The sequence below is a fragment of the Sphaerodactylus townsendi genome, linkage group LG02 (assembly GCF_021028975.2).
Source record: "Sphaerodactylus townsendi isolate TG3544 linkage group LG02, MPM_Stown_v2.3, whole genome shotgun sequence".
Taxonomy (NCBI): Eukaryota; Metazoa; Chordata; class Lepidosauria; order Squamata; family Sphaerodactylidae; genus Sphaerodactylus; species Sphaerodactylus townsendi.
Window position 1 is genome coordinate 88481643 of NC_059426.1, and position 10296 is coordinate 88491938.

A 10296-nucleotide genomic window follows, 5' to 3' on the forward strand; every position below is an offset into this window, starting at 1 on the left:
GTCAGGATCCCAAGTAACTCAGAATCCAATCACGATAAACCATCACATATATAAGCCCCAGATTAGAATCCACCTGCTCTTAACCACTACACAACACTGGCTTTGGTGAAAGGGAGAGGTCTGCACAAACAGCTGAGAAAGAATAGTACATGGCTAATATTTGTCTTAGAAAAAGTCAGCCATTTCATCTCAAGACTGCAGGTACAAACACTCATCATAAAGTTCAACTGTAACGGCTTTAAGTGCAGCTTCAAGTTTCTAGCAGCCACTGAAGTAGGAGGGGCAGGCCCATTAGTTACTTAGGGACGCAATAGGAGCTCTCCTTCACACACCTCTGCAGCCTGAGGTAACCCCTTTATTCAAGTATCCTGCAATGTCTCCTTCTAACACTTTTAGCAGAACATACAGTCACCATCTTTCAGAAGTATTCACTAATCCATCCTTGTGCTGATTTATCTTTTACTATTTAAAACTTGGATTTTATTAGTAAGTTTTGTATCTCTTATCCACCTGGATGTCCTTGTTGAACAGAAAGGGAGATATAAATAAATAAACAACATACAGCCCAATAAAAGAAAATAACAGTGCATATGGACAATTCTTATCTAACAAACAGAATCAAAATAATGAAAGACATGCAAATGCAACTGATGCAGCCAGATAGATGAAGAATGTACTTTAGGCTGTTATTCTTAAGCTGCTGTGTAAGTCAGTTGTGTGTGAACCATAGCCCATGGAGATCAGCAGAAGGCCTGATACCAAGGGTTAAATCTTAAATGTTTCATGACTTACCTGCAGAATGCTGTTATAAATAAGAAGTTTTTAGAAACACTTGAAATTCCATTTGGAAAGCCTGAAATCATAAAGAGGCTATGTCCCATTTTCCTAGCATGTTTTATTCTTCAAATTGCAAAAGAAATCTCATAAGAAATCCTGCTAGATAACAGATGTCCTTTAACATATAATCTTGTGGTTACATAGCATAACACGATCCTATCTTGTAACCAACAGTTTGTTGAATCTCACTAAAGCTCAATAGTCTGACAGTATTCTGACAGAAGTCACCTACAGAAACAATTCAGCTACCATCAAAGGGACAAAGAAATATTCAGATTCTCTCTCTTCAGTGATCCAACATACTTGGAATACATAAGAGTTTTGTCGGTTCCTCTTAGCAATCTGAGTTGAACAATCCCTGTAGATTTTGTTGAGGGAATAAGCTGCTTTCCCTAGGGCATCCATGCAACTGCAATTATTAGAAACATTATCAACCATGTGCTCACATTTAGAAGAAAAATATAGAATGGATTTTCTCAGAACAAACATAACGTGCTCAGACCTTTTTCTATTGTTGGAGAAAAACAAATTACCATTGCCCTACTGATTTATTTATTAGTTTTTGTCACAGCCTTGACAAAAGCAAGTCCTTGGCCTGGCAACAGATTTTATCTGCCCATCAGTGATGTTCCTGATTACCATCTCCCTATCATCTGATTGAAGTGGGTGTCTTCAGTCAGATTCTATGGGGGAATGGAAAAGGTTACAACCAGGAAAGGGGGGGGGGATCTCCACACTTCTACAAAAGCTCCACACTGCTACTGCTATTAGGCACAAAACATCTGCTGCATGATTGGGGCAAATGTCTGTTGCAGCAAGATTTATTGTACAGACATTTTTCCTCCATCTCCATTTTCACTTTCTAGTCCCGCTGTGGCAAGCAAGACCACTTCTAGCACGAATTTAATTCTGCTTTGTGATCAAAGCAGGGAGATTTTCCTCTGAGAACAGCTTTGCCTCAGACCTCTTCGCCCTTGGCCAGCCTGCCTAGCTCCACCCTCCCCACTCCTCCATGCCGTACATGCCTTCCCCCTTGCCCCGTTCCATAGTGCCTGCTCCTTCCTACTTCTCTAGTGCTCATTTTGATAAATCGATATAACAGACTTGCCTTTTGCAGGAACAGCACAAGCACGGTCTGTTTCTGGCTCCAGCCCACCTCTCCACCTCTGCTTCTGCCCTCCCTGATGATCAGGAAGACTTTTAAAAACTTTTTTCCAGACAAGCCTCTTTTTTGAAACAAGCTTCTCTCCCATGGCAGCATCAAGAGAGAGAGAGTGGAGGGGCAGGGGAAGAATGTCAGCCGTATAATATTGGGACTACTGAGTATTATGAGATTTGTGCCTTTAAAAGGGGCAGAGTTAAGAGAATCAGGAAACAGAAGCTAGTTGAGACCAGTTGGAGGGGAGGACTGGGCTACCTCCTCATGTGTAAACAGAGGCCCCTTCTGCACAGCAAATGTATAACAGATTGCAGTGATACAGGAACCCATTTTCCTGTTTTCCTGTTCACATGAATTCTGTGCAGGCAGTGATTGAAGCAGTGGTGGGATTCAAATCATTTAAAAACCAGTTCTGGTGGTGGGATTCAAATCATTTAACAACTGGTTGTTTACTGTTAGAAACATGGGTCCAAGGACCCTCAAAATAATCTGGACAAAGTTGGTGAAGCAGGTAACAAAGTTTTTATTGGTTTACGGTCTTGCAAGATCGGGTGTCCACCCAGTAGTAGGCACACCCTTCCTTTGTTCTACAACAGTTTATATTACTTTTTCAGGACCACCCAATCCCTCCCTCACTTCTCCATTGGCTAGGAGATGAGGGCCATAGCCTATTACAATTCATCTAGTCATACTATGTCATATACCAGGTGGTATCTCCTCCAATTAATACATCTCTATATGGTCATTTCCTGTAATTAATATTTGGTTCTTAGTTGTCAACCCTCCGTTAGTGTCTTTATGATATATATCCATGCACCTGCCACGTCTTTGGTTCCCTTATCTTACTGTGAAGACACCATCATATTTTACCCCTTCATCCAAAGGCCTTCTATATTGGCACAGGATCTTAGCCTTCTATAAGCGGGTGCCTCGGCACAAGAACCTAGGTTTTCCTGACCCACTCCCCTGCTTTGAAGACACTATCCCAAGCTTGCTAGGGGCCTTTTTATCAGCAGGTGTCTGTTTGGCACATGAACCCAGGATTTCCTAACCCTGTCCATTACTGTATATGACTATTGAAACCAGGCTTCAGAAGTATCTTAGAAAAAGACTTTAGCTAGAGGCCTTAAGAAGCTTCTAAATGGAGTTTTTGCTTAATCGCACTTACTGATTAGGGTCTAGGGAAGCAAGCTGTTTTGGCTATTTTACACTTCAAACTGAGAGAATAACATTTATAGCAGGATTCATTACACATGAAGCATTAGGATACATATATTGAACATGAGTGATTAACATATTCTTTAAGTTTCATTATTTAGCTACAATATAAAAGCATTCAAATATACAAACAATCATTGTCATTGTCCCATGTATATTTATGTTTATAAAAGTAACTCCTCTTTGGTCTATGTAAAAGCAACATTTTCACCTCTCACATTACAAGCACCACTTAAACAACAGGTTCTGCCGAAGTGGTGCAAAACTGCTGAATCCCACCACTGGATTGGAGGCCACAGAAACAATCCAGGTTGCTTTCGTGCCTTAGTACAAAAATGCTTCTCTTTTTATTTATTGTCCTGCAACACATACATAGCTATGCAGGCAGGCTGAAATGAACATCCACAGCTATACCAAAGTCCCACGATATGACCGGCTGCACCTGTGTAGGTAGCTACACAGCTGCAAGCTACAAAAAAAAATTAAAAAGGAAACAGGGCCTCTCTGTAATGGCCAGGCAATGGTGAGTGGCTCCTCCCAAACTGTGCAGGGTGGGTTGGAAAGGAAGGAAATAAAGCACCTCCTGTTTGGCTGTGCACTCAGGAGCAGCTCCAACCCATTGCTTGTTTAGTGATTTTCAAAAAACCTGGATTGGGGGAAATAAAACAGGGAAAAATCATTTGGAGGCGGGACCTGTGCGAATCCCCCCCCCCAAAAAAACCAAGTTACATAGCGTCCCACACCCATGTTTCTTAGCCTGTGCAAAATGGGTCAGAGAAACACGGAGAGACCGCACTTCGGCCCCACCACGCAACTAAAAGGCCAGAGGTAAGAGTTTCATGGGTAATAGGCCAGGCACTATCTAAGGAGCAGCAGTGGCATAGTGGCTAAGAGCAGTGGCTAAGAGCAGGTGCACTCTGATCTGGAGGAACCGGGTTTGATTCCTAGCTTTGCCGCTTGAGATGTGGAGGCTTATCTGGGGAATTCAGATTAGCCTGTACACTCTCACACATGCCAGCTGAGTGACCTTGGGCTAGTCACAGCTTTTCAGAGCTCTCTCAGTCCCACCCACCTCACAGGGTGTTTGTTGTGAGGGGGGAAGGGCAAGGAAATTGTCAGCCCCTTTGAGTCTCCTACAGGAGAGAAAGGGGGGATATAAATCCAAACTCTTCTAAGTTCCTGAAGGATATGTCTATTGTGGGCACAATAACAGACTCTTTTTAGAAGTTATGCCACAATAACCAAATTAAAAATAAATGCTAGTTATTAAAGTGCCCAGTGATTTTTAAATGTCTTACACATTGATCACTGCAAATTCCAGAAGAGTAGCTGTGTCGTCTGCTGCAACAAAAGCAACACCTTGTGGAACCTTAAAGACTGTTAGGTTAACTGCAACATAAACTTTTAAGAGCTGCTCCTTAATGTCAAGGAACACTCAGGAATAGGATCGTTGCCAGAAGGTCGAAAACAGGCAAAAATCCCTCAGTGAACAGACACCCCCCCTCCCCCGAGGGGATTGTGCCTCCAAGTGCCATTTGGTCCCCGTACGCCTCTGACCCATTGCAAAGCGAACAGCCGCAAGATGAGCGCTGCTTGCCGGCCATTTGGTGTATTCTCATAATCATTAAAATGCTTTATGAAACACTTGACAATTTGCTTGCATTGATTTATCTGAACATGTTAACAGTAGGCTTAACACTTTTAGCCTAATTCCAATCATGTTTGGATAGAACCAGACACCACCAATTCGGTGAAATGTACTTCTCCAGAAGGAAATTAAGGAATGAAGATATATACAGTATTATATTATGCTACAGCAAACAGATGCTGATGCGGACAATTCTTTTTGGCTCTTACGTAAACAGAGGCAGTAGTAACAGCCTTTCCTTATACATGACAAACTTCACCTTTTACACACCTTCTAACATTACTGGGGCTCCTCTTATGTATTTAGCTGTATATTTCCTTAGATCACCACTATATTCAGCAAGGCTTGCTCTCAAGAAAGAGACCTGGGATTGGAGCAACTTGCTATGGATGATCAATTGCCAAAAGAAGTTACTCTTCTCATGGCTGCTCCCACTATATAACCTACTGTGGTGCGAAGAAATTTATCAGGCAGTTTCTCTAACTGTAACCATCACCATCTCCTCTACAACCGCGACAGCCCAAAATAGAAATGGCTCTCATAGTTGTTCGCAAGGAGAGGAAGGGGGCGCACCCCTTCCCAAATGTACAGCTGGGTCTAGGGAAGAGATTTAAAGGCCTAGAGCGACACCACTCCGCTCTCAGAGACTCACGCCCAATTTCAAAGCCAAAGTTCCGGTCTGCATCTCTTCCTCCTTTCCGCCCGTAACTTTCTGGGCAGCCTGGCGGAGAAGAGCTTCTTCCGCTTCCCCTTTCGGCTTGAGGCTACGGTAGGAGTGCTGGCAGCATGGTAAGTGAGTGGAGGGTAAGGAAATGTCTTCTGTCTCTTTCTGAGCCCCGGATCTGGGAGCAGCCCGTAGCTGTCATAAAATTTGTCTCTGCTTTTTGCGCGTTATCTGTCTGAGGAAGGCCAAAGCATTCTGCGCTGGTGAAACGGAATGAGAGAAGCCAAAGCCGTTTAGGTAGAATGAGCTAGATGGCGTCGCCTTCCACAAGTCTCTCGCAAGCTTCCCGAGCTGCGGGTTTGTCTACTAATGACTGAATGGATCTTCCATGTCTGTAGACAGATTTTGATTGTGTAGGAGCCAAAACTACAATTTGGTTTTTTATATTATAAAATAGAAAGTTTTATTAAGGTATTAAAATGACTGAAGCATTTATTCTCTAATGTAATATTTCTTTCTATGGAAAGCTGATGAAGTTTTTCAGTTGAAGCTGCTTTAGAAGGTACAAAGCAAAATGTTATTTTCTTACATAAACAGTTTGTTTTCGAACTTTTCTACGGCATCATTCAGTGATGAATCTTGACATTTCGATCAAGAGCATAACACCCACTTGAGTACATTTTGGTACTGTTTGTTGTGGTAGATTGGGACTAGAGTGGGGAGTGAGCTCTCCCGGACCGCAGATGTAGGACACGAGACAGTTGGGATTTGCTGCACAGAGCAGAGAGTTAGACTAGTTAGCCTGTAAGAGACACCTCACATGACACCCCCTAGAGCAGGGGTCCCCAAACTACGGCCTGGGGGCCAAATGTGGCCCCCTGAAGGCATTTATCCGGCCCGCCAGGCATGGTGGTGATGGCTCCATTCATGTGCAGTGGGGGCTCGAGGGAGAGGAGGAACCGGCCCCAATGGCTGTTGATTGCAGTTACATGATGGCACCCCCAAATCTCCATGAATTTTCTGACCTAGAGTTGGAAACCTTACATGTGGCAATGCCTGCTCCACCCTCCTCTCAGCTACTCCATGTGTTGCTCTCAGGCTTTCTGTTCCGCCTCACTCCCATTGGCATCAGCCAGGCTGGCGGAATCGCCTACCAAGGCTGAGCTGCTAGGGAGGAAAGAAACCCAGGAAGATACCTTATCCTGAGTTAGATGGAATCTTTCATTGAGAAAGTTCTTTTTTTTTTTCTTTCAGGGGAAGGTATTCCACAGCCTCCCCAACAATATTTGGAGCCCACCCTGTACTTGACATACTTTGGTCACTGTTCTAAAAATAGACCATGACAGAAAGGCTGAAAGGTGAAATCAGACATTTTACAATCATTTGTGCATAGGAATTTGTTCATAGTTTTTTTTAGTCCGGCCCTCCAACAGTCTGAGGGACAGTGAACTGGCCCCCTGTTTTAAAAGTTTGGGGACCCCTGCCCTAGAGTATTTCCTAGTGCCTGACAATGCCTGATTCCCTGTTGCCTACCAATAGAACGGGGTGAAGCTCTCCTTAACATGTGGGACTGAAGTGTGCTGCATGTTATTCTGGACTGTAGATTATATCTTCTAATTCGAAGATTAATTATAATTTTGATTGTTTATGCTTCTTTAGATTGAAAAAACACCTGGAGGATTACATAATGCAGGAGGACTGCATTGACACTGAATTAATTTTGACAAATAGCAAGATAAACATAAAATATAACTTTTTATAGCATATATCTAGTTCTGAACTGGGTCCCAGAATGCAGATAAAAAAATCTGCGTAATAGGATCACATTTAGAAATAATTCTCCAAAACTTGGGAATTCTTTTTCTCCAAGGGAAACCCCACATGTCAACATTTTAAAAGACAAGATTTGCTAATCTAGCTACTCCATACAACTCAGCATTTAAGAAGTAATAGGGTGTGAATATAGGAAGTGAGAGACAGGATGAGGAAAGTGGCTAAGGCCAACACAAAGACGCTATGTAACTTATAACAAAAGCTTGGGTGGAAGTTTACCTGTTGAATTAGGAATCTGTGTATCTACAAATGTCTAGTACTAGAGTCACATCTAGATGCAGACAGTTATCTTGGTATGCAGTAGTACTCGAATAATAACTGACTTGTTTTCACTAACTGAATTGTTCGGTAGCACAGTCAGTCAGTGGCAGATCAATACTAATATTGCCTCATTAACCTGTTTGCATTTAATTACAAACCAGAAGTTATACTGTATATATTTGTCTCCTATAAAAAGTGGTAAATGTTGGATATAGATACATACCTGTATTTTTATTTTACTTCATTTGTACTCTGTATTTCTCCCTAGTTGGGGGCCCAAATTGGCATATATCATATTCTACATTTTTCCCTCAGAACATATTTGAGAAATGATGCATTTATGGAAAGTTCATTTAGAGTCATGATACTGTACCCACTATTCACAAGTGAAGTATAGCTTTTGTGTGTGATAATGTACTGTTGCTACATCCCTTTATTGTTTTAGCTGATGTATCCTTTTATCAATCTAAAAATAAAGAACAGTTCTGTGCTTGTTTGGGATCCCTCTGGAAGTTAGCTAGCTTTTTAAATTATCCAACTACTCAGGTGTTTTAAATTTGCAGTCTTTTAAAAACTCCAAGTTATGGCATGTTTTAATGCCAGCTCATATCGCGGCTAGAGTCACATCCTAACATTTTGATTGTTTTGATGTGCTATAGTTCTCGGAAAAAGACTACTGATCTTTATTCATTTATTGTGGTGTTTCATGCCACAGGAAGCCACCAGATCAGTAACAGTTCTGAGTACAAGTTTGATAGTCACCACATTCAACTAGCAGAGACTGTGGTGTACTCTAATAAAATCTAATATGGGTAGTGTTTAGACGCTTAACAGGTTAGCTGTAGAACAATCTTAAGAGCAATGTAGAACTCCAGCTTATTTCAGCACTGTTCTAATTGATTGTATTTCATTTTTACACGTCAGTGTATAACCTCAACAAGGCTGCCAAGCAAGCTCCTTAACTGATTAGGATTTAATCCTGAATCCTGTCGATATGACACTTTCCTTCTTCTATCAGGTGGCAACTATGAAGGAATACACTTGATGAAATTGAAGCCAGATTATGTTTGGGAACTGAACCATGCCACAAACTTGAATGTTGCACAACCTGTAACTCATCAGCCATGTATAGCAGTTAACCAAAGATTGAAATGTTTTTTTGCTGTCACACAGTAAGGTTTCCAAGTAACTAATCGGAACAACACGGTGCTGCTAAGCTGTGTATGGTGATTACTTGTTGAACAAGCCTGATTTAATGTATATCTTGTATTATGTCTGGGGAACATGGAGGGACAATAAACTGAAGCTTTGAGATTTTCATTGCAAGGTTCCTATTCTGTCTTTAATCTGATGGTAAAATCAAGAATTTTACAAGAAAAGAAAATCAGAGAGTTCAGTACTTGGTATGTTTATAGCCAGAGGCGTAGCAAGGGGAAAAAACGCCCAGTGCACTGGTGCGACCTCCACCCCCGTCACGCCCCTACAGGGGGCGCCCAGTGCGTCGCGCACCCCCCTGCCCTGCCCCCTTGGAGCAACGCCTGTTTATGGCTTAACTTAATAAAAAGACTACCTAAAAGGGTGAATAGTGTCATTTCCAATTACTTATATGGATATGGCAGTTGAGTAGTTGTACTGGGAAAAGAATCCTATAACTAATCAGTTGCATACATTCAGATGGTATAGTATTCTCACATTAAACTGTGGTAATTCATCCACTTTTCCAGTAACATGCTCACAGCAGGTTCACGCTGCATGTAGCAAATTATTTTAAAATGTACATGCTGTACTGTTAAATGGTATATTTTTAGCTATGTAAATTGGCTTTATTGGCTGTTAATTCATTTCTTGCTCTGATTTTTCACTGTTTGGTTCTTAAATTATAAAAGGCTCTTGTCCCTTGAATTACCTAAACTAGAAGTAGGTTTATGTACATACTAAGCCAATGACACTGAAGTTCAATACAGGAAAGGGTAGATTTTAAAATTAAATGTTAGCATAATTCTCACACAGTTGTGGTGCAGCAGATGTACAAGTAGTATGATCCTGCAAATGAAAATAATTCCAAATGTCTGAGTATTAAATAATCATTTTTAAACACATCCTTTGTGAAAAACATAATTTTGTGCACTATTAAATATGGTAGTTTAATAAAAGAGAATTTTTTTTGCCTTGAACAACTTTTAGTGAAACTTGCCTTTGTCAAATGGAAACATTTTTTCCTGTTGCAAAAATGGCCAACAGAGCAGGTGCGGGTTTTTCAAATCTTCCCAGGAGATCCCCCTGCTTTGCAGCTCATTTGATGAGCATTTCAATATAAAAAACAGGAATAAAGCTTGTTTTTCCTGGCAATCCCGCACACATGTCAGTTTTTCTTTTTGTTGTTTTGAGCGAGGTGTGTGTCGCTACAAGGACACCATCTAAGGATCGCCGCTGTTCAGAGGCAAGTCTATCTCCCATTAAGAAGCATTGGGCAGACGTGACCTCTGCAGAGGCCAGGCCTACCCATTACTTGTGCTATGGGTAGTCTACGCAATACCAGGAGATAGACCTGCCCACTGAACAACTGTGATTCTTAGATAGCATCTTTGTAGCTACAAATACACCTCCATAAAAAGAGAAAAAAAATCAACACGCACAAGACCACCAGGAAAAGCAAACTTTATTCATCTACTTTTT

At 41.4% G+C, this 10296-nt stretch overlaps 1 protein-coding gene, 1 long non-coding RNA gene and 1 other non-coding gene across 3 annotated transcripts in view; 2 read left to right on the forward strand and 1 right to left on the reverse strand.

Annotated features, from left to right (window-relative positions):
- TRIM66 (tripartite motif containing 66) overlaps positions 1-1029 on the reverse strand; it is a 62563-nt gene extending 61534 nt beyond the window's left edge. Inside the window, exon 1 of the mRNA XM_048486193.1 lies at positions 793-1029. The gene's annotated coding sequence lies outside the window, so the exon portion shown is untranslated. The remainder of the gene's footprint in view (positions 1-792) is intronic.
- Positions 1030-5351: 4322 nt separating this feature from the next.
- On the forward strand, positions 5352-8940 carry LOC125426599. Its single transcript, XR_007243546.1, has 2 exons — positions 5352-5651; positions 8639-8940. It is a non-coding gene; the product is annotated as an uncharacterized LOC125426599 (long non-coding RNA).
- Positions 8229-8359, forward strand: LOC125427615. The gene has a single exon (XR_007243732.1). It is a non-coding gene; the product is annotated as a small nucleolar RNA SNORA3/SNORA45 family (small nucleolar RNA).
- Positions 8941-10296: the final 1356 nt, after the last annotated feature.